This window comes from Pleurodeles waltl, chromosome 2_2, assembly GCF_031143425.1.
Source record: "Pleurodeles waltl isolate 20211129_DDA chromosome 2_2, aPleWal1.hap1.20221129, whole genome shotgun sequence".
Taxonomy (NCBI): Eukaryota; Metazoa; Chordata; class Amphibia; order Caudata; family Salamandridae; genus Pleurodeles; species Pleurodeles waltl.
In genome coordinates, this window is record NC_090439.1 from 623,829,402 (window position 1) to 623,857,263 (window position 27,862).

The window sequence follows — 27,862 nt, forward strand, 5'->3', positions numbered from 1 at the left end:
TATTTTAAAATTGGCCAGAAAAGAAAGGTACATTTTCCTAATTTGCCTCAACCAACCTTTTATGCTTGGATTGCCAGACTTTTGATATTGTTCATTAAGAGTTGTTAAGGTCTCATTTGTGCCAGGATCTACCTTTACCATTTTGAAAAATAATGATATACAAATGTATTGCTCCATACAGCTCTTGGGCTGGGCTGATTGGTGATAAGACTTATCAAGGTGTGAACAGGGTACATTGTTCTCAAATGACCTCTGGAACCAGGCAGAGTGGGTGTCCTCCCCCCAACTCCTGAATGACTGTGCCTGCATAAGGATGCATCGGAAAAAGAGCTCCTGAATATTTATTAAGGCCTACATTAATTTAGGATTTCTCAGAAAACGTAAGAAGAGAGGGACATACACCCAAACAAAACTTCTCATGTTTCTGGAAATGGCCTGCCCTCTAATAAAGAGAAGTATGCTAGCTTAGAAAAATGCAGGGGAGTGGTTTTGTGAACAGACATTGGCATGATTCTGGTTTCTTTGTAAAACAGCACAATTCATGTAAGTGTTTTGGAGAAAGGGTAAGCCATGACTTCAAGAATAAGAATCAGATGAGTTGCCTCTCTTGAGCTGTTGACCTTCATGGGCTCAACTTTCCTGACAGACCCAAGCATGCCAGCTGCATGCTTAACACCCAGTCAGAAAGGGTTAGTTTGTTTAATCTTGGTGATTTGTCTGTATGCTGGTGGAAACTTCAGCTTTTAAGATAGATGCCAATGTTGAAGATAGCTGTGGATTGCAAACTCTTTGCCTGGCTTGGTTCATGTGATCCAGCCTGACCATCACCCACTTAAAAAATTCAAACTCCAGCAATCTGACAAAGGAAGAATCAAACTAAAGGTCATATATAAAAAACTTTTTTTGTTGAGTTTGAATGGAGTATCTTGAGGAAAGAAATGCAAATCCCTTTGTGAGGAAGATGATAAATTAGTCTCTCTGTTTTTGAGGTACATTGGTATTTATGAGGGCAACTGGTGGTAAAATGTGAATATTTAAGGGACTGGCATAAAGATAGCTCTCCTCTTTTTGTTTTATAGCTTATATTTGTGATGTGTTTCAAAAGCAGTTTCCATAAAGCAGAATGTTGCTTCTTATAATCATGCATTTTTGAATAAGGTACACCAACAGAGTGCAAGATGAAGGGTTCTGTGTCAAAGTCATTGAGGGTCTGGTGTTTGGTGGATGGGGATACTCTGTCACAAACATGACTGATATCTGGTCAGCCATGTTACGATCCTAATATATCCTATGGGAATTGTAATACAGCGGATAGGATATCCTGTCATGTTTGTGATGGAGACAAACTCTAGATCAGGCCCTGAGTCTGTTTTTAAAATAGATATTGTAAGTGTTTCCACTATACATCACTACATGGTGGAGAGTACTATACAAGCTTTGTCCATAAATGCATGGCCCTGAGGAAGAGTTTGTCAAATTTAGTCCCCAGGGGAGATCGAAATGCATAGGCATGCGATTGGAGTGTTGGGGTGCTACTATTTAAAGGGATTGGGTCTCTTGATTTTGGACTGGTCAACACTCATCAACACCCAACCAAGGGGACAAATTTAAAATACCTTTAAGTTGATTGATCACAGCCCGGTCAGGTCATTTGAAAACTATTTTTGTGTCTGTGAATTACTTTTGTATTATTATGTTAATTTATTATCGATTAGGTTTTACTCTTTTTATTCATTGTTGTTATTGATCAGACACATGAATTACATGTTAATTGGTGTGCTTTATCTACTCATGTGATGTAAGCACTAAAACAAATATAGCCGCCGCCATGGGGATTCAGACACCCCCTACCGCCATCCTGTTCATGGCGGGAAACCCGCCATGAACAGGATGGCGGTAGGGGGTGCCGCGGGGCCCCCGTAAGAGGGCGCCACAAAGTATTTCAGTGTCTGCGTTGCAGACACTGAAATACGCGATGGGTGCAACTGCACCCGTCGCACCCCTGCAACTACGCCGGCTCAATTCTGAGCCGGCGTCCACGTTGCAGGGGCATTTCCGCTGGGCCGGCGGGCGCTCTTTTGGAGAGCGCCCGCCGGCCCAGCGGAAATGTTTGAATGGCCGCCGCGGTCTTTTGACTGCGGTGCGGTCATTTGTCGGCGGTACCTTGGCGGACGGCCTCCGCCGTCCGCCAACGTCTGAATGACCCCCATATTGTGATAGTTTGTGAAATAAATTTAATACAGATCTGATTAAAAATGTCTGTGTGTCTGATTTTGAACCAAATTGACATTAAACATGGTAAATGAAGGCACTTTTTCTTTGTTATAATTTCTATTCAGTTGCTAAGTGTGGCCTACCTTATTAATATTCAGGCGTAGTTCAATTTCTGACCCTCTAGGTATCGCTTATTAAAGGTTCTAAGGTTTCTTACATTAGGAATTGTGATTTGCTGATTGTGATTTGGTGAGAATTGTGATTTGGAAATCACAATTCTTAATTTTTAATTTTTGTACATTTGGCCCAAAGGATGTTGTCTGGCAACTTCACACAATTTCTTGTTCTGCCCTGGCTATCAAAGGGTCCAAGCTCCCATTCTCAGCTTTTATTCTTTATTCATAAAGAGATTGCTAGAAACTCGTAGTCAATTTTCTGACTTACAGTGTTTCTCAGTTACTTGCATGCTCACAGTTTTGCCAGTAGCCTTTTGCTGAAAATGATCCAATCTATTTTGTTTCTTTGCTTTTAATTTATTTAAATTATGTTTTACAATCCTAAGACTATGGGGGTCATCACGACCTCGGCGGTCTTTATGCAAGACCGCTGAGGTGCCGCCGAACCTCCACCGCCACGTCAACAGAACACCGCCCACTGAATCACGTCCCATGATTCGGTGTGGCGGTGTTCTGGTGACGGTGTGCTGGTGGCGGAGCTGCCCCATGGATTCTGTCCCCTCCCGGAGGATCAACGGACAAGGTAAGTTGATCGTCCGTTAGGGAAGAGGGTGGGGGGGTGTTGTGTGTTGTCTGCGTGCATGGGGGTGTGCGTGTGAGAGTGTAGAGGGGGTGAGTGACTGTGTGTATGCATGCGGGTGGGTGTGTATGGGAAATGTGTGCGGGTCGGACGGTGTGCATGTCTGTTTGTATGTGTGCGGGTATGTGTTGTCGGGGTGTATGTGTGCGTGTAGGGGTGTGTATATGTGCATGTTTGGGGTGGGGAGGGGGGTTGTGCCACCTTTTGGGGGTGGCAGGGGGGTGTGGGGGGAGGATTCGTGGGGGGTATCGGGGGTGGGGGAGACCCCTATCAGTGCCAGGGAAGGAATTCACTGGCACTGATAGTGCCTACCGCCATGGATCTCATGGCGGTTCCCAACCACCCGAGATCCATTGCGGTATGCAGGGTCCTGATACCGTCAGCGGTCTAGTGACGACCGCCAGGCTGGAGACCGCAATCTCCAGCCCAGCGGTCTTCACCGCCATGGCGGTCGGAATGGTGAAGTGGCGGATGACCGCGGCGGTTAATAATTCCAGTTTTTTTCCGCCGGCCTGTTTGCGGTCTTACCGCCGCTTTACCACCGACCACCAGGGTCGTAAGGACCACCTACATCTTTAGCATGACCCACTTTATAAATGGCGAGACAAGGATATCTCGCAAGAGGCTGGAGGAGCCTCTGACTGCCTGTGTGACACATTACTGTCAATGATTCATGGCACATCATTCAAAGTAGATACCAGAATTTGCAGTCACTCTCACATGTTACCTGCCAGAGTCATTTATTATGGCGACGATTCATCTTAAGATTTGCAAAGACAACTTAAACAGGAATATTGTGAGCTGGCATGGTATTTTACAGGTGTGTTATCCTTTGTATTCAGCAATATGCATATGTATTTATTTAAAATTGATCTCATTATCATTGGGTCACATAGATGTCTGATGTCCACTTGGCACTAAGAGGCATATTTATGAGCCTGTTACATCGCGCTTGCACCATGTAATGTAGTGCAAGCGCAACACAACTTCAAATAAAGAGTTATGAAGCACAAATTACTGTGTTGCCTTACTCTGCCTTAGGAAGGCATTTCATGCAACTGCTATGGGTTTGAAACATTCCAGTATTCACCAGAGGTAGTAAAACTGGGAATGTCCCAAAAAGATACGCCTTCTCAAAGGAGGCATAACAAATGTGAAAAATCTTTATTCTCCTCGTTACCTCCTCTTTCATTGTGTGCTGCATACTGCAACACACATAGAAGGAGTACTATGTCTCTCAGGACTGTTTTTGTGCAGGAAGGTGCCTTTTCCTGCACAAAAACAATCCTACATGCAGTGTGCAAGGGGGCCTGCATTGGCGCTAGGCAGCCAACTGTGCGCTTTCGCTTGCAAAAGAACATGAATGTGCCATATTGCAATAAATACAACACATTCCTGCCCCTTCGATGTAATGCAGTGCAGCAAGGCATCTTGCTGTGCTGCGTTGTGTTACAAACCAGCAAATGGGCCTCCAAGTTTAAAAACTCACCACAATGTTTACTGTGACCTTGGGGGAGACGGAATGCTAAATAAAATATGTGCATTAACTATTTAAAATGTGCAACTCAAATTATCTTTAAAATGGCGATTGGTGTTTGCGACCCAGCAACCCCACGTGCACGTTTGCTTCAGTTGTAGCTATGTGAAATGCTGAAGCTATCAATTGTGTGCAAGGTTCACTATACTTTATATTTTTAGGAAGACTAAAGCAATTTAGCAAGCACCACTACAAGTGAGTTAAGGCAAGGGATAATATGTAATACCCTAACTCTATTTCTCTAAGACAAAGATTCTTGTACGGATGGTTTGTTGCATTTAAAACATTCTGCAATAAATCATGAGAACATTTTATTGTACTTGGCTGCAGGGCACAAAGACTAATAAGTTCAAAAGTATTTTAATCAAATCTGTTATTTTTAATCATAATGCTCCTTTATATTGCAGGCACTGTCGATCCTGCGGCAGGTACTTAGGGGAATACTTATACTCTATTTGCACCGGATTGGCGCAAACTTAACTTCATATTTATATTTTGGCGCTAGACATATCTAGCATCAAAATATTGGAGTTTAAGTCATTTTTTGCCTGAGAAAAACTACCTTGCTTCAATGAGATGCAAGGCAGGAGTTCCCGGGCAAAAAATGACTCTACTGTCCTAGCGCCTTATTTACCCTCCCATGCAAAAATCACGCACGGGGAGGAAGGGTCAAAAAATGGTGCCCCCTACATGGCACTGGGTGCAATGGCCATGCCCAGGGGACCCTGGTCCCCTGTGCTGGCCATTGGGGTGGTGGGCATGACTCCTGTCTTTTCTAAGACAGGAGTCATGTGGTATGGATGGCTTTGCGTCAGAAAATGACGCTCAGCAGGTTAGAGTCATTTTATTTTACTCTAACCTGCCTAACGTTATTTTTTGGTCCAAAACCCCCTTCTTCCGTACCGCCAGCCCCACCAGGCTAACGTCTTTTTTTTTTACACTAGCCTACCCTTTGCCCTGGCTTGCACCATTCTATAAATATGGGGCACGGCTGGTGCACAGAAATGGTGCAAGCCGGTGCTAAACCTTTTGCGGCAAAACTGCATTGGTGCAGTTTTGCACCAAAAAGTATAAATCAGGGCCTTAGAATCCTTTAAGTCTCAGAACATATTTCTCTATCAGCTGCTAAAATTGAACTTGTTACTTACAAAGTAGTAGAACTGGTGCCAAGGATACACTGCTAATGCACCAAGGAAATGGTTTATACCTTTAAACTCCATTGAATTTACAGTATTTTATTAACTAACACAGGTGAATTATAACATGTAAGTCTCGTAGAATGCCACTGACGAGTATACCATCTTTGTACCTCTACCTATGTGGTCGGCAGTAAACATACATTATTTCCAGCTATGTGAAATTGTGTGTTGCAAACTAGGTTGGAAAGGGTGGGCATTTTATCAGCTATGCATATATTGTTTCAGCAGCATACAGGCCAATCCAGACAACATTTTCAATAGTCTTGGTGTTAATTGTAATATGGGCACCGTATGCACTCTTCTACCTGGAGGAACTACTTTTCCTTTTGAGACGATAAAACGCTCTGGGTTATTTCCCTGCATCATTGGTGTGAGGTAAGTGTTCGGTAACCTCAAATTTGAAAAGTGTCTCGATGGGGTTGTTGCCAAACCCCGCAGTTACTTCTAAGATAATTTGAAATATTTCTGAGGACACACTTCTCTCTTTCCCCGCCAAGGATACAGAGAAAGATACTTATTGCCAATTGTTTCTATCCCCAGGATATTCATATGAAACAGTTCAGGGCACAGCTTTGAAACCACTCTGAATTAATCATTTTCAACAGTTTTCCAAAAACGATTTCAAACTTCAGTAATAATAACATCTTCTCACGTTTTATTGAATTCGTCTTGTGATAAACTTCCATTATGTCATATTTGATCATTTGAGCATTTTAACTAGCAAGTGAAGGTGGTAGCCCTGATGCTTTTCATGAGTAGAAAGGTCCTTTTGTCAGAGGGCTCGTATAATATTTTAGTGAACTCCAGTCCTGTTACAGAAGAAGACGAAACGTGCTGAAAAATGTTAAAATGCAAAACCACTTGTCGTCCTATCATAAATTTACTGCAACAAAGTCAACTGTATATTATTGCGACAAAAAATATTTGCAAAATCCTACAACACGTTTTTAGTTGCATGAATCAATAGATATCAATAAACTATTCATCATAGATAGAATAACGGACCAGCTTTAATAAAAGAAGAGGAAAATGGGGGTAGGTGATGGCTTAACTAATAGCGCTCAAAATGGGATTTTTGATCGAAATAGTGCAACACCGCTTGCCATACCACTTGGATCGTACTTAGCATTGCTGATAAACAGTAGGGCGAAAACATTTCCATCATGAAAATGCAATTCCAGTTACTGAAAGTTTAAATGTAGATTTTCCTAGTTTTAATGACGGAAAGTCTTAATTTTATTAAAGACACGGAGGCGACTATTATGCATTCTTTTCTTGCTTTAATAAAATAGCAGCAAGTGAAGAAAAACCACAGTTCCCATGAGCGTGGAAAAAAACAGCCAATGGGAAACAAAAGGTAGTCAAATAACAGTAACCAATGAGCCATTATGACGTAACTGGACTGCGAACAGCCCTCTTTTCTTGCGCTTAAAGTTCAGCTGGCACGAAATAAAGGAAAAATAGAAGCCAAAATTAGAAGAGCCATAATGAAAGATAACAACTCGGTGCAAAAGTTCATAAGTCCAGGAAACTGCCGATGAAGGGAGGCACACTGGTGATCCGCCAAATAAAGAAGAGGATATGGAGACAGCGTTGACGTTGATGGTCCATCCACACCATGAAATGATGACTTAGGTAGCAGGTTGAACAGACGGTGCCACTAAAGGGAAGGGAGAAAAAATAAACAAACACTAGTTATCAAGAAAACAACGGGTGGGATAATACTCGCCTCCGTGTCTTTAATAAAATTAAGACTTTCCGTCATTAAAACTAGGAAAATCTACATTTTATGACAAGACCGGAGGCTCCTATTATGCATGTTTAAAGCAAATTAATGACATTTGTAACACATTTTCAACCGGCTTACAATAAAAGACTCTAAACACATTGTCATTAGACCAATCTGCAGATCTAAGAATGTACTCAAGACGTGACCCTGCCCAAAAGGCTTTGGATGCCATAGCGCCTCTGGAAGAATGGGCTCCAAATTTGGAAGTGTCAATCCCAGCCAAGGACATAATCCACTTGACCCAACAAGCCAAAGTAGCGGAAGACACTAGCTTGTAAGGTTTTCTAAAGGAAATAGGAAGTTGAGAAGTTGAGGACGTTCTTAGATGAGCAGTCATATGCTCGTATACTTTTAAACATTATGCTACACATAATTTAGGATGATCCGGAAAATATGGGTAAAAAACAGAATGTAAATTTGTTTTTGTTCTTCTGGATACGGTAAATAATACCCCCGAAGGAGTAAACTGTCGAGAGGAAATGTCTAAAGCTTTGACGTCAAAAATCAGTATAAGAGAAATAAGACACAACAACATAGTGAGCTGGGCCGACAACATCTTCAGAGTAAGATAAGAATTGTCGGGCCATGAAAGAAAGAAATTCAGTACGATATTAACATCCCACAAAATTCTGTATTTAGGAAGTGGTGGATTAGAAAATTTTACTCCCTTTAAAAGCCGGCAAATAAGCGAGTGTTCCCCCACTGGCTTTCCGTTGACGAACTGATGATTCGAGGAGATGGCGGACCTATACAGATTAATAGTACGAAAAGCTTTACCCTTGCTAGCTTCCGCAGCGAGGAAATTCACTATAAAAGTGACATCTGCTGAAAGGGGATCAATGTGTTTTCCCGAACACCAGCTTTGCCATAAAGCCCAGGCTGACTTATAGGCATTCCTTGTTCCAGGGGCCCAAGATTGTCTGATATATTCCGAAGCTTGTGACGAAATGCAAGGGAAAAATTGGGAATTCCCGAAATTTTCCAAGCTGAAAGGGAAAGAAGATTGTCTGAAATGAGGTTGTGAGGACGTTGGAGAGGGTCCAAAAGAAGGTCTGGGAAAGAAGGGATGAGAAAAGGAAAGTCTATGGCCAATTCCAGAAGGGTTGGAAACCAAATCTGGGACTGCCAATAAGGAGCGATAAGAATTAAGGTAGCTTGCTGACGACGGACCTGAGCAAGAACTCTGCTGATCATAACGAAAGGTGGAAAAGCGTAAGAAAGGGACTTGGACCAGTCCTGGAGAAAAGCATCGTAGGCCAGGGCCGAAGGATCCGGTCGCCAACTGTAAAATTGGGGAAGTTGCGTGTTGAGGCGAGACGCAAACAAGTCGATCGTCATGGGCCCCCATTTGTCTTGTAGGAAATGAAAGATCGCAGGATGGAGCTTCCAGTCGCTTGAATTGTGTAGATGACGGGAGTGCCAGTCGGCAATGGAGTTGAGAGTTCCTGGAAGATACTCTGCATGAACTGAAATTTGGTTTGCAAGGCAAAATTCCCAGAAACTCTTTGCCAATTCTGCTAGGAGTTTGGATTTTGTACCCCCGAGATGGTTGATGTATCGGAACGCTGAAATGGTGTCCATCCTTGGAAGGATAGCACAGCATACCCTGTTGTTTGCGAGGCTCCTGATTGCAAAGGAGCCTGCAAGCATCTCTAAACAATTGATGTGCAATCTGGACTCCTCTCTTGACCCTGAACCTCTAGTCGAGATTGGTCCACAACGGGCCCCCCAACCGGTTAGGCTTGCATTTGACTCTAATACAAGATCTGGGGATGATGGAAAGATAGTCCTCCCGTTCAAAGCGTCTAAATGGTCTATCTACCATTGCAGTTCTGTACGCGAATTGTGATCTAGGGGAATAATATCTGCGTGAGAAAGACTTTTGCGTAAATGTTGAATCTTTAACGCCTGGAGGGCCCGGTAATGTAAGGGGCCTGGGAATATAGCCTGAATGGAAGAGGAAAGAAGACCGAAGACGTGGGCAAGGGTCCTAAGAGAAATGGACGAATGACGAAGAACTTGAAGAATCTCTGACTTTATAGTTTGATCTTTGCAGAAGGGAGAAACAGCATGGCCAAAACGGAGTTTATTAGGAAACCTAAGAATTCTATACTTTGGGTAGGAAGAAGAATAGACTTTTCTTTGTTGATGATAAAGCCGAGTTCTGATAAAAGAGAACAGGTGAGACTGAGGTGGGATGTGAGTAAATGAGGAGATTGATTCATGAGTAGAATATCGTCCAGATAAATGAGAAGTCTCACTCCCTGGGCCCTGCGATGCGCTACTACTGGCTTCATGAGTTTGGTGAAACCCCATGGAGCTGAAGAGAGACCGAAAGGAAGAGATGTAAAATGAAAGAATTGGTCGAGCCATTGAAATTGAAGAAACTTCCTGTGATCCGGGTGGATCGGAACTACCAGGTAAGCATCCTGTAAATCTAAGCGGACCATCCAGTCATTCTGAAGCAGAGAGTCTCTGAGATGGAGAATGGTTTCCATCTTGAAGTGGCGGTAAACCACGAATTGGTTGAAGAACTTGAGATTGATAACTGGTCTCATTTTCTTATTCTTCTTTTGAACCAAGAAAATGGAGCTGTTGAAGCCTGCCGGGTGGGGTTGAGTAAGAGCAATAGCTCTTTTTTGAAGAAGGGATTGGACTTCCGAGGAGATAAGAGCTGACATATCTGTAGAAAAATGGGGAAGAGGAGGAGCAACGAATTGTATGGTGTTGAGTAAAATTCTATCATGTAACCTCGAATGATGTTTAGAATCCAAGGATCTGAGGTAATTAATAGCCAATTTGGGAAAAAATGACAAAGGCGACCGCCCACGGAAACAAGAGAAGGAAATGGATTTACCTGTTTGGTTGGCATTTCTGTTGTTCCTGAAGCCCCTGGTGTGGAAACCTCTGGCCCTTTGCGGGTAATACTGTGGCCTGAAGTTTTGGTATGAAGAGTTGTAGTTGTAGTTTCCACGGGAGCCTTGGTTGTAATATGAGCGGCCGGCAAAGCGGCTCCTGCCTCTGCCGGCCCTGGTGAAAACCCGTTGATTGAACATTTTCTTTAGAGACTGTTGAGCCTTATCCAGCGAGGTAAAAGTAGCAACGTACTTGCCCAGTTCTTTGATGAAGTTATCCCCAAATAGAAAACCTTCTGTTTTGGTGTGCGATTGAATTGTGGCTAGATGAACCAGTTTGGGATCCAATTTGAGCAAAATACCTTTGCGTCGTTCTGGGAAATCGCAGCGTTAGCATTGCCTAAAAGGCAAACAGATCTTTGGACCCATAAGGAGAGTTCCTCAGGATCCACAGTGGAACCATCGATTCTGGCAGCCTCAGCCATGTCAAAGATACGGGTGAGAGGGCCAATGACATCCAATAATTTGTCCTGGCAAGAGGACCAGGCTTTATCTACCCCTTTCCTGGGATCCTTGCCAAACTTAGTGAAGAAAGTGAGGATGGGTTGGTCAATAGTAGGTGTAACGGATGACTTATGCTCTAAAGCGGGGCGAGGACACTCCGATTTTAGTTTAGAGTGGGTTTGTTTGTCCAGAGGACAAAATAATTTGGCTGAAACATAATCTCCCACGTGAGTAGCCGGGAACCATTCGGTTGAATTGGGGTGTAATATGAAAGAAGGGTCAAACATAGGCAAGCCTTCACAATCTAGAAGCGGAGTGGCATTAGAGGAAGAAAATTTGGGTTTTTGGGGGACAGGCGCGGAGTCACAATTATCTTGGTCAGATGGATCAGCATCTGAATCCGCATCGGGTACTTCATCATCAGTGTCCGGGATGGAGGTGATAATTAAAGGGGACATAATATTTTTTGTTTTTGCTTTGCATTTCTGAGCTGTACCCTCAGTGACTCTATTCTCCTTAATTGGAGCCTTTTGAGGAGCTGCGTTCTCTGCCATGGGTGAGGAAGCCTCACAAACTTTCCGCGCCAATTTATGTGAACCTTTTGAAATGAGTGAAGGGCGCTGTCTGCACTCCCCTGCAGACTGGGCTGATAATGTCTTATTAAACATTTTTAAAACTGAGGATTCTAAATTTTTTGACAAGTTATTTATAGAATTATTAACAGCTTGTTGTACAGAATTTTGGATAAAGTCATTAATATCTTGTTTAATGGCAGAAACCTCCTCAGGGTCCACCTGAAGTGAAGTTGAATGGCCAGAATCCATGTTAAAATGAAAACCAGGAGTTAAAGGGTTAAGGGAATGGGAGAAAAACGAACAGCTCCGCCCCAGGGTGTGCCTAACACTGCCTACTGTTGGTTCCGGCAGAAGAAGACGAGCTTCTAAAAGGGAAGGACGTGACTGGGATGAGGGCTGGACAAAATGGCCTGACTTTGCAGCAAACGCGGAGAGGTATGCATTGAAAAGCAGCTCCAAATCGAAGGAAGGCACGGAAGTAAGGCGTTCCTCACGCGCTGTCAAAAACAATGGCGCGACATGAGGAACGGTTAAAACCGTTTGAGGGAACTGGGCGCGCGCTGGGGAGCGCAAGGACAAAACAGTTAGTGCGGCAACATGCCGGCTAGGAGGAAATAGCGGATTAAACACATAATAGCAAGCAATAACATTGCGCATATAAAAACAAAATGACCATAACAATTAGAATAACACACAATATTATGAGAGAGGAATTTGAAAAACGACTTAACTGGCTGAGAGCAGCAAGAAAAGAGGGCTGTTCGCAGTCCAGTTACGTCATAATAGCACATGTAGTTACTCATTGGTTACTGTTATTTGACTACCTTTTGTTTCCTATTGACTGTTTTTTTCCACGCTCATGGGAATTGTGGTTTTTCTTCACTTGATGCTATTTTATTAAAGCAAGAAAAGAATGCATAATATGAACCTCCGGTCTTGTCATAAAATTAACTATGGCGTTGGACACGTGAGCTGAATTGACTATGGCTCTTGATGTTTAAATTGCACTAACATATCCTCTGGTAATAAATGGATTGACTCTTTCTCTTGGGTTTCAGGTAGCCACACACAGGATTCCTGCTCAATTTTCTGTGTGGCGAGTTGGGGAACAGTGAAAGGGTGGTGTATGTTAACATGATCTGTCCACTGTTCTTCCTTCTACAGAAACTCATACCTACTTTTGTCTTTCTTACTATGTAGGAAGCTGGCTTGGTTTGTAGTGGGTACCTTGGGTACTTACACCTTATACCAGGCCCAGTTAACCCTTATTAGTGAAATGTTGTAGTGGTCTAGCAGCTTAGGCTGATAGAGGTAGCTGTAGCAGAGCAGCTTAGGCTGAACTAGGAGACATGCAAAGCTCCTCCAATACCACTATAGTTACACCGTACTTATACACAAGTAAAGACAATACTCAGTGATACCAAAAATAAAGGTGCTTTATTTTAGTGACACAAAGCTAAAAATATCTCAGAGGCAATACTCCTTCTGGAGGTAACTATTATACACAATATATACACTAGACACCAAAATAAGGTAAGTAGTCAGAGGATAGTGCAAATTATAGAAAATACCATAAAAAACAATAGGAAGAAATAGGTCTAGGGGCAACACAAACCATATACTAAGAAAGTGGAATGGGAATCACGAATTCCCCCCTAGACAAGTGTAGTGCGTAAAGAATCGCTGGGAGAGTGAGAACATCACAAAGGTGAGTAAAATACACCACTCCAGAGTCCAGGAAAGCAGGAGTAAAGTACTGCAAGATTCCTTAGGACACACTACAAGTTGTGATTAGAGTTATTGCAAGAACCAAGCAAGACTGCAAGCAAAAAATTGTGAATTCCTGGACCTGAAGACCTGTAAAGAGAGGAGAAAAAGTCCAGAGGTCGCAGAACATTCCAGGAAGGACAGGAGCCCCTGCCAACCTAGAAGATGGTGCAAAAGGGGATTCTCAGGTTGGAAGAAGTCTGCAGAAAAGCACTAAAGAAGATGGGTGCAGGTTCCTGCATGATGCAAAGGATGTCCCATTTGGAGATGTTGAATGCAGGTGAGTTGCAGCGCTGGATTCATCCAACAAGCCTTGGTTCAAGCAATGTTGCAGATTGCGTCAAAATGGTGCTGCCTGGACCCAGGAAGGACCTGGGGGCCTCAACTCAGACTGAGGAGGCAGAGGGGGCTCTTAGCACTGGAGGGAACCCACAGATGACCAGGCAGTACCTACGGAGGTCCCAGAACATGGGGACAAAGAAGGTGCAACTTGCAGTTGCTGTAGCACTACAAAAGAAGGTCCTACACTGCCGGAGAACAACGCAGCGAGTTGAGCATTGCAGGATAGAGTTCTGGGGACTTGGGCAAGGCTGTGCATGAAGGATTCTTGCAAATAGTGCACAGAGGCCTCAGGAGGTGAAGATGGTGCGGTGCACAGGGGTCTCTGTCTTCGTTGGCCTGCTTTCATTGCAAAGGATTGTGGGGTGTGTTTATGGTGTTGTGGATCCGTGTCAGGTGTGTGGGTTTCGAGCTTATACAATGTGTGCACTTCTTGCTGTTGGGTCCACTTGCCGCCCGTGGCGGTCGCACCATCAATGGTTGTTCGGCTTCCACTTACCGCCAAGGTGATTTGTGCTTCATTATTTGGAGGGCGGGATGTGGCTGAGCTCGGCGGTGGCGGGGTGGGAGGTCCAGCGTTTCCACCGACAGGGTCCTGGCGGTGACTGGTGAAATGGTCATTTTTGGCGGGTTCGGGATTTTTGCTCATTATATGTCATGTTTCATTTCACCGCCAACGGCGGTCTTCTGTTCACCGTCGCCACGGCGGTCGGCAGTGTTTACCGCCATGTTCATAATGACCGCCATAGTGTGGGTGTTTATCTCCTTCCTGGAATTAGTAGTGGTCTTGTAGTAGAGGTGGCATAAAATATAAAACTGTTTGAAGCCAATTGGATATTCAGTTTTGTTATGAATGTTGGTAATAGGTATGGTAAGTTGGCTAGGAATTGCAACAATGGTATGGAAGTTAAACATCACAATTTACAATGCCCATTCGCATGTCTAAAATAAATGACTCCATTAAAAATAATTGTACCCTCGCCAACTGCCGTTTAAAACCACTGATGCAAAATAGGGCAAAGAAAAGGGCTCTATCACAATGAAAATATTTCTTTCATACATTGACTAAATGACCTCTAGGTGTACCTTGTAAGCCCACAGGATTGCATGCTCAATCAATAAATGTGGGGCATATTAAATGTAAAACAATTGAATGTCCCCACAGCGAGCAGTTACCGAAGGCTGTTTGTGACTTCGTGAGCAAAGTCTGTTAATAAAAATCTGTTTTTCTAATTTCGCCTTTGAACATAGTAGACACTTTTATAAGGGACATTTCACTAATTTATCAAGAATCTAGAACAATTTGACCAAATCTGCTGGCTTGCTTGCCCCCCAGTTGCTGTATTTAGCATTCCACGTACGGCCATATTCTTGTCCTCAGGAAGAAATACACTCATTTCTGAAGCCAGGGAGACTGTTGTGGTGCAAACAAACACCACATAGCTTGCTTCAACATTTGAGAGGGGACACAAACAAATGGCACTACAAAGGAAAAAAGGTAAAGTTTACCTGTTCACATGAAAATGCCACAGGGAGGTCAAAGTGACAAAAGCCTTTAATCCAGAGTATTTCTCAAACATTCATATCTGCAAACAGAAGAAGCGGAAGGTGTTTCTAGCTCAGAGACTGAGAGCGAGGTTCCTTGTTTTCATAACTCTGGATCTGAAAGTGGACTTAGAGCTCCTGGAAAAGGGGTTTGACAACTACCACTTTTAAAATGAACCACTGGGAATGATTACAGTTAATTGAAACAGGATGATGAAAAGGAGAAGTTGGGAAAAGAAAAGTCCCTCGCATGGTAATGGGCATGGACTCCTCTCTACATTAATGATGCCTGGATCCCTACTGATGATTTTTATTGTCATGGGCAAACGAGGATATTGTAGGCGCACCATGGCAGAGGCCTGTAGTCTTGTTGGACGGAGAGGACCTCCAAAGGAGCTTTCCTCATTGTGGGCAAAGGATACTGCCTTCAACAGGAGTTAAGCAGCATAGAATAAAGTGTGGATTAAAATCCGAAAATCCTCAAGAGCAGCTAATGCAATTCAAACTTTATTTTTTATTGTATAATAGGTTATTAATTACACCTTCATCTTTACATATAGCAAATTCTAACCTTTCGTCCTCTTGGTCCTGTAATAAGCTGGTCTCAGATCTTAAACATATGCTTTTTGAAAGTCCATATACATTTCAGTTTTGAGTTAAAGTATGGAGTCAAATTAATACTATTTTTAAAACTCAAGTTACCTTAAGCTTCACCAATATATTTGTAGGTAGCTTTACAGCTGACTGCTCTCGTCTTCCAAAAAGTTCTATTTTAATCCTAGATTTATTAATGGCTGTTGCTTTTCAACAAATTACAAAACCTTGGAAGGACTCTTCTCAATTATTCTTTCCTTACAGACATGGCTTCCTGCCCCCAGCAGTGCCCCAGCTACCACCTCAGGCTGAAACCCACCTCTCTCCAGGATGACATCCATTATCTGCTTTGGGTTGCAACCTACCCTACCCTGGCACATCAGGGTCCACTACTAACCTTCTCAAATCCGTTTGGGGTCAGTTACTTAGCATATCAAGTGAACCTAGGGCATACTACTACACCTCCTATTTCAGGAATACCTCCTTTGGGATCACCTACCACCATGGTCACCCCTTGTTTGGTCACCCTCCCTATGGTGAACACGGGAAACACAATTTTCTTGCACCCTCCTACCACCATGGGAAAATGTATTGGGTCCCTCACTGCAGCAACGCTTGAGTGTGTCACTACCCATGGGAAAAATCCTCCTGCCCCAACCTGCCAGTGAATTCGGCCTGCATCAATTGGTGGAAAATCTCTGTGGGGGAGAACTGCTAGCATGGGCCCCCTCTTTGGAAACCTGCTCTTGACAAGTGCAGAAATTTCCACAGGGCTTCCCAACCACCTCTCAAACCTCACAAAGTAAGGTTCACCCCTCCACCCCAATCTGTGGTATGGGTATCATTTGCTGTCCCTGAACCTCTAGAGAAAAAACTCTCCTTATGCATCCCTAACGTGTGTAGTGTTAGGGTTCAAAGGGTACACTATAGCCTAGAACAACTTTATGTAACCATTCTTTGAAAAGTCCTCCCCAGTATCTCACCCTTTGTCAAGGCAAATCCATCATAACAACACATATTAAACATTAATCATACATTTTTTCACATGACGTGTATTCCTGGGCATTCCTTTCTCATACCTCTGGTTCACATGACCAAACCTTTGAACTTTTCTCAGAGCCTTGCACTCTAATATTTGCTCATTAATGCTTAGGCAACGTGTGGCAAAACTGGACTTATCAAATGCTATCAATGCATACCGGAATGGGATACTGTGTTTCCCGCTTCTGAACACCAATGAGTCATTAGTGGCTTGCACAAGAAACGGATACACATTTGTCCTCCACTGGAAACCAAACACACCATTGTTGCACTTGATTCTCACAAGGTAGTGAAGCAGAGCAGTCCAAGGCCTACTTGAGGGAGGTGGTGTGGGCCAACAATCCCCAGTCATAGATACACAGTAATAACACTCAATAAATGTTCGTTCAGTCTGTGCTTTCTTTTTTGAAATCGGAAAAAGTACATTTATTAGACACACTACTCAACACTATGCAGCAATTTACAAATGTACATGAGTGGATGGAAAAGCTTCTGCGTGACATTGCGTAATCACTCTTGCCCTTCCAAAAGGGAGGTTTGATTCAACAATCACATGCCAAAACGTTTACTTTTATTAAAAATGCCATGATGGAACATCAATTTGAAGGAAAGCACTTAACATTGCCAATAAACATGCCCACTTGGAACATGGATGATTGTCAGTGTTATTTCTTCATTAAAACATTCACAAGGGAAAGGGTCCAAGTATGTCTGGGTGATTGGTGAATGCAACATTACTTTAAAAATGAATAATGCAATACAATCATCCCATTTGGAATCAAAACATGTGCAATGTGATCACTTCACCCTTACTTGGTGTCTGCAACATACCCTTTGAAAAGCAATGTACAGTTACAAACTTAAACCCGTAGGGTTGTTGGTAAACATGAAAATTCTGATTAAACGAATTAAACCATTTTGGGCCATAAGGCCTGCAGCCATAGTCTTTGGCTTCAAAGGAGAGTGCTCTCAGCTGTAGAGCTCCAGTGAAGAGAGTGGTTAAAAACTCTTCAAAACCCTTGAGGGGTTAATCTGTTTGAGTAAGTCCCAACAAACGTAGGGTGAGGACTTTTGAATTATTTTGGTGGGAGGCTGAACCAACCCCTGCAGCTTTTCCCACTCTGATACACAATTTCTGTAGTGACCCTGCTCACCAGTGGCTACCACAATGCCAAAATGAGGGTGTGTGTTTTGTAATCAAACTATGGACAAGCCTGGCAGGGCATTATGGGGTGCTTCCTGTGCTCTACTATGAATATTTGAATAGTGGCTTTCCTGCTGTGACTGGGAGAGTCACATCAGTTTCTTCCTTCGCTCTCTTGTTTTATGGAATTTATGTGTGGGCCCCCCGCTTGTCCAATTGATGTGGGACAGCCTCAGCAGGACATTCCAGGCTTCGCTGAGCCAGCTCTCCTTGCAGACAACAGTCAAGCATGCTGTAGTGGGAGCCAGGAGCACTTCTCCTGGCCTGTCCGCTCTTGCAGGTAGGCGCGTCAACTGTGGCTGGCATTCCTGCTCCTCCCAGTCACGGTGGCAGGTAGTGGGGAATGTGGGCCACACTGGGAGAGTGCAGCAGCACTCTCCTCCTCCTCCTTAGTGCACAGAGACCCCTTCCCGCACTTGCGGGGGAGTGCAACAGTGCTCCTTTGCCTTTTTTGCTCTTCAGGGCCCACAGATGGGGTCCTGGGCGGGCCCCTTTTCTGGATTATGAAGGAGCGGGACGGTGCTCCTTCACCTCAATAACCTTCTTGGAGCCCAGGTATGGGGTCCTGGGCCCCTTCTCTGGATTGTGGGGGAGCGCAATGTCTCTCCTTCACCTCAATGACCATCTCAGGGCTCTTGGATGGGGTCCAGGGCCCCTTCTGTCACCCACCGGTCAAGCCTTTCTTTGTTTCCCAGGGCATTCCCCAGCACTAGCCCACCCCAACGGCAGAACCCTATGCGGGCCAAAGGTCGCCAAACTGCAATCAGCCACAACTCAGGCACCATGGTGCAGATTTTGACAATTTGTACCTCGTTTTGCTCCTGATGGCACCTCCTCAAGCCTCCTAGCATCAAAGGGGCCAAACTTTGTAGGGAGCTGGTTTCAATGGCTCCCTGCGCCAGCCTTTCACTTTGCTTTTCTTCTGGGCTTCTCTCCTTTCTTGGACAGAAGCCCACTCTTCCCCCAAGTGGTCTTTAAGGGGTTAAGGGGGCAGCTTTCCTTGTCCTAGGGAGTGCCCAACCCTGGTTCTGGGGTCAATAAGAGTCAGAGTCTTTGGGCCAGATGGTAGTCAGGGGGTTCCTCTTTCCAATTGTCCATTGCAGCTGCCTCCAGTTCCAGTGTCCATCAGAAAAACACACCCAAGAGAGAGTCCTCTCCTCTGCACAGGACCTTTTCAGTGGGGGCGGGAGTGTCTAGCAGGGTTGCACCTCTGGCCTATCCAGATGTGCCACATCATCTTGTCACCCCTGTTTCAACCTCCCTACACAGACTTCTGGCATAGCTTCAAATGGCTTCATCCAGGAGTAATTTGCCCCATGTGCTTTGGGGTCCTCCTTTGTTGAGTAGCCTGGGGCAGACCCTCTTCCTGGCACAGGGTGACAGCTGGCTGATTGATGCAAACAACTCACCCACTCCTTTTGTCCTTCGGAGCTGACTTAAGCACTGTTAATTGCTTTCTTTGATGGGTGAGGCCTTTGTCCCTGCCTCTGGAGAGAAAAGGAATTAACCCAGCCCAGCACAAAAGGCCTGGACCTCTGATCCTGAGCTAAGTCAGAGCAATATGACAATCCTGGATGACCCATAAGCTTTACAGATATGTTTTTGGACTTTACAGAATTCTTCTTTTCACACAAGTTAGGGTGTACATTGGTGTGACTCTGGAGTCTGTAGACCAAGGGGAACCCTAAGGCAGTCTTCCTGATAGGTGTGAAATGGAGTGTCACTAGAGTCAAGACAGTAAAGCACACTGAATTTCCTAACATATGTACATCCACACTATAAGACCCATTCCAGGTCACTGCCCAACCCTGTATAGTTTCTTCTGTGCCAGGTTAGCTGTAACCAGTTCCTGGGCTTCACACAGCAGGAGTCTCCCATGCACAGCCATCACACATGTGCACATGTGCTCATGTGTAACCTATCTAGTGCCTCCTATCCTGGCTGAGTCGCAGCAGTCTCACCTTAAAAAGCAAAGACTGGCAGTGTACACAGGCTGTCCACGTTACCATGCAATTACCATGTCACAGGTGTGACCTGCACAAAGTAAAAGGTCAAAAACATGGTGATCAAAAAGTGAATAATACAGGTGGATTAGATGATCATAACCACTTCTCACAATCCACCTTTTGGCATTTCACCTTATCAGTAAAATGGCATACCAAATAGGTGTGGTCGGTGACATGACACCTTTGTTGAAGTAAGTGAATGAATGACATCAGAAGAGAAATACACTTTATAGGCAACTTGCTAATTACTATTTCACTAATTTCTTTGCCCTCATGACTCACCTCCTGTGCGCGTCACAGATTATGATCATTTAGTGTGTGACTACACGGGCATATCCCATCTATGTAGCATACTGTCCTGTTTGTGCAGGGTAGGTAGATTGTTTTTACATGATCACAGATTTTGCATGGCACTATTGTGTGCACGCTTTACATACTGGGGGACAGAATTATCAATAGTTTACACAAAGCTTTACTGCAGTGCATGAAAGGAAGACAGCAGGAATGTGTCATATTCCCACCCATGCTCCACCAATTGAATGCCTTCCTAAGGCAGAGTAATGCAGGCCATGCAAGATAGCCTTGAGGTGCTTGGTAAATCTGACTTAGGAATTGTGTTGCCCTTTAGACACCTGTATGATGCATGGGCAATAAAATCACTTGATAAATCTGGCCCTAAGCATTTACTAATAAAAACACTCAGTTATTTCTGTTCTGTTCACTGTTTGTAGTGTGTACAGTCAGTCTCTACTACTGAATAAAATGATTGCAAGAATTTATTTTCTCGTAGGTGCTATTTACTCACTCATTTTTTGTAAATTTATTTAGAGAGACCACCAGTGAAGCGCATGTGAAACTTGAGACCATTACAATTTAGAGGATTTTCCATGTTGTCTCTAGTTCTTTTACTGGACCGAAGATGGGAACCCTTCTGCAATAAGGGCAATGTTGTTCCTTGCATGCTATTTATGTTTCATGTTGTAGTTCTTATTGAACTTAGTTAGGTCTCTTGAGATTTTCCACTGACAATTTTCTGAGGTAAATTAGCATAGTCCTGACAAAAGCACTGGACCCAATGACCATTACCTTTAAGGCTGAAACATGTCATAAATAGGGTGTAGGATCGTTGTCTCCATAGACACCCCCACTTAATGTAATTCTGATTATACAAGAACACTACTAATAAATTAATAGCTAGGTGTTCTGATGTATTTTTATTTTAAGACCCCCTTACAGGAAAAGTTTCAAAGTGCTTCCTGAAATATGGTTGAGCCCATCCTGGTTTTTAGGGACCAGGATGAAACCCGATGGTGAAGCATGACATCAATAGGGTGTGTTAGGGTCTAACAAGCCACACATATATTTTGTCAGCTTGTGAGGTTCGAGCTTCACTTTTCCTGTGAGTAATCTCAGTGAGAATGCCGGACTAATAAACAAATGTAAAGGATACCTCTTGGTTGAGTAAGTCTAAGATGTATCCTATATTTTTTCTCTCATCCCCTTCTTAGGACAAGATTGGCCTTTTGGTCTCCTTGTTCTATCAGTATTGTAGATACACCAAATAATATCAGACCTATTATTTCCAGAACTGCTATTGCCAGCTCTGGAATTACCAGGCCCTTTATTGCACTGGCAATGCCAAATGCAGTGAAAGGCATGGTGTTTCTAATGCCAACTGGAAGAAAATGCCTCTTTTTGCAAGATATCCATTTTTTGGGGGGGCTGATACTGCTGTTTTTTACTATGTGCACTGGGACTCTGCTAACTAGGACCCAGTGCATGTGCTCTGACCTTCAAAATATGCGAAGTTGGCTATACTCCTAACTGGCACATTTATCATATCTGTAAGTCCCTAGTAGATGTTACAAAATGTACCCAGGATCTGTAAGTTAAAGGTCATGAGTGAATTGCAGCACATATTTTGGCACCGCTAAAGTGACAATACATAACATAACAGTAGGTTTATTACAGTAATCTGGTGGTGATGGTTTAATCTGAAAATTCGATCTGTCAAAATAACCCCTTTTTTACTGACCTAAACCCTATTTTTTAAATACTAATAATACAGCTTATGTAATGCAAAAGATAGATAATTAAATGAAAAATATGTGAATATTATGTCACTCTTATAGAAAGAATGTTGTTAAAAAGTAAACCTCCAAATTGATAAATACCTGTGTATAGGGAAAACAGCACTAGTCCTCAGTCACTTTGATTATTTTAAAATTGGCCAGAAAAGAAAGGTACATTTTCCTAATTTGCCTCAACCAACCTTTTATGCTTGGATTGCCAGACTTTTGATATTGTTCATTAAGAGTTGTTAAGGTCTCATTTGTGCCAGGATCTACCTTTACCATTTTGAAAAATAATGATATACAAATGTATTGCTCCATACAGCTCTTGGGCTGGGCTGATTGGTGATAAGACTTATCAAGGTGTGAACAGGGTACATTGTTCTCAAATGACCTCTGGAACCAGGCAGAGTGGGTGTCCTCCCCCCAACTCCTGAATGACTGTGCCTGCATAAGGATGCATCGGAAAAAGAGCTCCTGAATATTTATTAAGGCCTACATTAATTTAGGATTTCTCAGAAAACGTAAGAAGAGAGGGACATACACCCAAACAAAACTTCTCATGTTTCTGGAAATGGCCTGCCCTCTAATAAAGAGAAGTATGCTAGCTTAGAAAAATGCAGGGGAGTGGTTTTGTGAACAGACATTGGCATGATTCTGGTTTCTTTGTAAAACAGCACAATTCATGTAAGTGTTTTGGAGAAAGGGTAAGCCATGACTTCAAGAATAAGAATCAGATGAGTTGCCTCTCTTGAGCTGTTGACCTTCATGGGCTCAACTTTCCTGACAGACCCAAGCATGCCAGCTGCATGCTTAACACCCAGTCAGAAAGGGTTAGTTTGTTTAATCTTGGTGATTTGTCTGTATGCTGGTGGAAACTTCAGCTTTTAAGATAGATGCCAATGTTGAAGATAGCTGTGGATTGCAAACTCTTTGCCTGGCTTGGTTCATGTGATCCAGCCTGACCATCACCCACTTAAAAAATTCAAACTCCAGCAATCTGACAAAGGAAGAATCAAACTAAAGGTCATATATAAAAAACTTTTTTTGTTGAGTTTGAATGGAGTATCTTGAGGAAAGAAATGCAAATCCCTTTGTGAGGAAGATGATAAATTAGTCTCTCTGTTTTTGAGGTACATTGGTATTTATGAGGGCAACTGGTGGTAAAATGTGAATATTTAAGGGACTGGCATAAAGATAGCTCTCCTCTTTTTGTTTTATAGCTTATATTTGTGATGTGTTTCAAAAGCAGTTTCCATAAAGCAGAATGTTGCTTCTTATAATCATGCATTTTTGAATAAGGTACACCAACAGAGTGCAAGATGAAGGGTTCTGTGTCAAAGTCATTGAGGGTCTGGTGTTTGGTGGATGGGGATACTCTGTCACAAACATGACTGATATCTGGTCAGCCATGTTACGATCCTAATATATCCTATGGGAATTGTAATACAGCGGATAGGATATCCTGTCATGTTTGTGATGGAGACAAACTCTAGATCAGGCCCTGAGTCTGTTTTTAAAATAGATATTGTAAGTGTTTCCACTATACATCACTACATGGTGGAGAGTACTATACAAGCTTTGTCCATAAATGCATGGCCCTGAGGAAGAGTTTGTCAAATTTAGTCCCCAGGGGAGATCGAAATGCATAGGCATGCGATTGGAGTGTTGGGGTGCTACTATTTAAAGGGATTGGGTCTCTTGATTTTGGACTGGTCAACACTCATCAACACCCAACCAAGGGGACAAATTTAAAATACCTTTAAGTTGATTGATCACAGCCCGGTCAGGTCATTTGAAAACTATTTTTGTGTCTGTGAATTACTTTTGTATTATTATGTTAATTTATTATCGATTAGGTTTTACTCTTTTTATTCATTGTTGTTATTGATCAGACACATGAATTACATGTTAATTGGTGTGCTTTATCTACTCATGTGATGTAAGCACTAAAACAAATATAGCCGCCGCCATGGGGATTCAGACACCCCCTACCGCCATCCTGTTCATGGCGGGAAACCCGCCATGAACAGGATGGCGGTAGGGGGTGCCGCGGGGCCCCCGTAAGAGGGCGCCACAAAGTATTTCAGTGTCTGCGTTGCAGACACTGAAATACGCGATGGGTGCAACTGCACCCGTCGCACCCCTGCAACTACGCCGGCTCAATTCTGAGCCGGCGTCCACGTTGCAGGGGCATTTCCGCTGGGCCGGCGGGCGCTCTTTTGGAGAGCGCCCGCCGGCCCAGCGGAAATGTTTGAATGGCCGCCGCGGTCTTTTGACTGCGGTGCGGTCATTTGTCGGCGGTACCTTGGCGGACGGCCTCCGCCGTCCGCCAACGTCTGAATGACCCCCATATTGTGATAGTTTGTGAAATAAATTTAATACAGATCTGATTAAAAATGTCTGTGTGTCTGATTTTGAACCAAATTGACATTAAACATGGTAAATGAAGGCACTTTTTCTTTGTTATAATTTCTATTCAGTTGCTAAGTGTGGCCTACCTTATTAATATTCAGGCGTAGTTCAATTTCTGACCCTCTAGGTATCGCTTATTAAAGGTTCTAAGGTTTCTTACATTAGGAATTGTGATTTGCTGATTGTGATTTGGTGAGAATTGTGATTTGGAAATCACAATTCTTAATTTTTAATTTTTGTACATTTGGCCCAAAGGATGTTGTCTGGCAACTTCACACAATTTCTTGTTCTGCCCTGGCTATCAAAGGGTCCAAGCTCCCATTCTCAGCTTTTATTCTTTATTCATAAAGAGATTGCTAGAAACTCGTAGTCAATTTTCTGACTTACAGTGTTTCTCAGTTACTTGCATGCTCACAGTTTTGCCAGTAGCCTTTTGCTGAAAATGATCCAATCTATTTTGTTTCTTTGCTTTTAATTTATTTAAATTATGTTTTACAATCCTAAGACTATGGGGGTCATCACGACCTCGGCGGTCTTTATGCAAGACCGCTGAGGTGCCGCCGAACCTCCACCGCCACGTCAACAGAACACCGCCCACTGAATCACGTCCCATGATTCGGTGTGGCGGTGTTCTGGTGACGGTGTGCTGGTGGCGGAGCTGCCCCATGGATTCTGTCCCCTCCCGGAGGATCAACGGACAAGGTAAGTTGATCGTCCGTTAGGGAAGAGGGTGGGGGGGTGTTGTGTGTTGTCTGCGTGCATGGGGGTGTGCGTGTGAGAGTGTAGAGGGGGTGAGTGACTGTGTGTATGCATGCGGGTGGGTGTGTATGGGAAATGTGTGCGGGTCGGACGGTGTGCATGTCTGTTTGTATGTGTGCGGGTATGTGTTGTCGGGGTGTATGTGTGCGTGTAGGGGTGTGTATATGTGCATGTTTGGGGTGGGGAGGGGGGTTGTGCCACCTTTTGGGGGTGGCAGGGGGGTGTGGGGGGAGGATTCGTGGGGGGTATCGGGGGTGGGGGAGACCCCTATCAGTGCCAGGGAAGGAATTCACTGGCACTGATAGTGCCTACCGCCATGGATCTCATGGCGGTTCCCAACCACCCGAGATCCATTGCGGTATGCAGGGTCCTGATACCGTCAGCGGTCTAGTGACGACCGCCAGGCTGGAGACCGCAATCTCCAGCCCAGCGGTCTTCACCGCCATGGCGGTCGGAATGGTGAAGTGGCGGATGACCGCGGCGGTTAATAATTCCAGTTTTTTTCCGCCGGCCTGTTTGCGGTCTTACCGCCGCTTTACCACCGACCACCAGGGTCGTAAGGACCACCTACATCTTTAGCATGACCCACTTTATAAATGGCGAGACAAGGATATCTCGCAAGAGGCTGGAGGAGCCTCTGACTGCCTGTGTGACACATTACTGTCAATGATTCATGGCACATCATTCAAAGTAGATACCAGAATTTGCAGTCACTCTCACATGTTACCTGCCAGAGTCATTTATTATGGCGACGATTCATCTTAAGATTTGCAAAGACAACTTAAACAGGAATATTGTGAGCTGGCATGGTATTTTACAGGTGTGTTATCCTTTGTATTCAGCAATATGCATATGTATTTATTTAAAATTGATCTCATTATCATTGGGTCACATAGATGTCTGATGTCCACTTGGCACTAAGAGGCATATTTATGAGCCTGTTACATCGCGCTTGCACCATGTAATGTAGTGCAAGCGCAACACAACTTCAAATAAAGAGTTATGAAGCACAAATTACTGTGTTGCCTTACTCTGCCTTAGGAAGGCATTTCATGCAACTGCTATGGGTTTGAAACATTCCAGTATTCACCAGAGGTAGTAAAACTGGGAATGTCCCAAAAAGATACGCCTTCTCAAAGGAGGCATAACAAATGTGAAAAATCTTTATTCTCCTCGTTACCTCCTCTTTCATTGTGTGCTGCATACTGCAACACACATAGAAGGAGTACTATGTCTCTCAGGACTGTTTTTGTGCAGGAAGGTGCCTTTTCCTGCACAAAAACAATCCTACATGCAGTGTGCAAGGGGGCCTGCATTGGCGCTAGGCAGCCAACTGTGCGCTTTCGCTTGCAAAAGAACATGAATGTGCCATATTGCAATAAATACAACACATTCCTGCCCCTTCGATGTAATGCAGTGCAGCAAGGCATCTTGCTGTGCTGCGTTGTGTTACAAACCAGCAAATGGGCCTCCAAGTTTAAAAACTCACCACAATGTTTACTGTGACCTTGGGGGAGACGGAATGCTAAATAAAATATGTGCATTAACTATTTAAAATGTGCAACTCAAATTATCTTTAAAATGGCGATTGGTGTTTGCGACCCAGCAACCCCACGTGCACGTTTGCTTCAGTTGTAGCTATGTGAAATGCTGAAGCTATCAATTGTGTGCAAGGTTCACTATACTTTATATTTTTAGGAAGACTAAAGCAATTTAGCAAGCACCACTACAAGTGAGTTAAGGCAAGGGATAATATGTAATACCCTAACTCTATTTCTCTAAGACAAAGATTCTTGTACGGATGGTTTGTTGCATTTAAAACATTCTGCAATAAATCATGAGAACATTTTATTGTACTTGGCTGCAGGGCACAAAGACTAATAAGTTCAAAAGTATTTTAATCAAATCTGTTATTTTTAATCATAATGCTCCTTTATATTGCAGGCACTGTCGATCCTGCGGCAGGTACTTAGGGGAATACTTATACTCTATTTGCACCGGATTGGCGCAAACTTAACTTCATATTTATATTTTGGCGCTAGACATATCTAGCATCAAAATATTGGAGTTTAAGTCATTTTTTGCCTGAGAAAAACTACCTTGCTTCAATGAGATGCAAGGCAGGAGTTCCCGGGCAAAAAATGACTCTACTGTCCTAGCGCCTTATTTACCCTCCCATGCAAAAATCACGCACGGGGAGGAAGGGTCAAAAAATGGTGCCCCCTACATGGCACTGGGTGCAATGGCCATGCCCAGGGGACCCTGGTCCCCTGTGCTGGCCATTGGGGTGGTGGGCATGACTCCTGTCTTTTCTAAGACAGGAGTCATGTGGTATGGATGGCTTTGCGTCAGAAAATGACGCTCAGCAGGTTAGAGTCATTTTATTTTACTCTAACCTGCCTAACGTTATTTTTTGGTCCAAAACCCCCTTCTTCCGTACCGCCAGCCCCACCAGGCTAACGTCTTTTTTTTTTACACTAGCCTACCCTTTGCCCTGGCTTGCACCATTCTATAAATATGGGGCACGGCTGGTGCACAGAAATGGTGCAAGCCGGTGCTAAACCTTTTGCGGCAAAACTGCATTGGTGCAGTTTTGCACCAAAAAGTATAAATCAGGGCCTTAGAATCCTT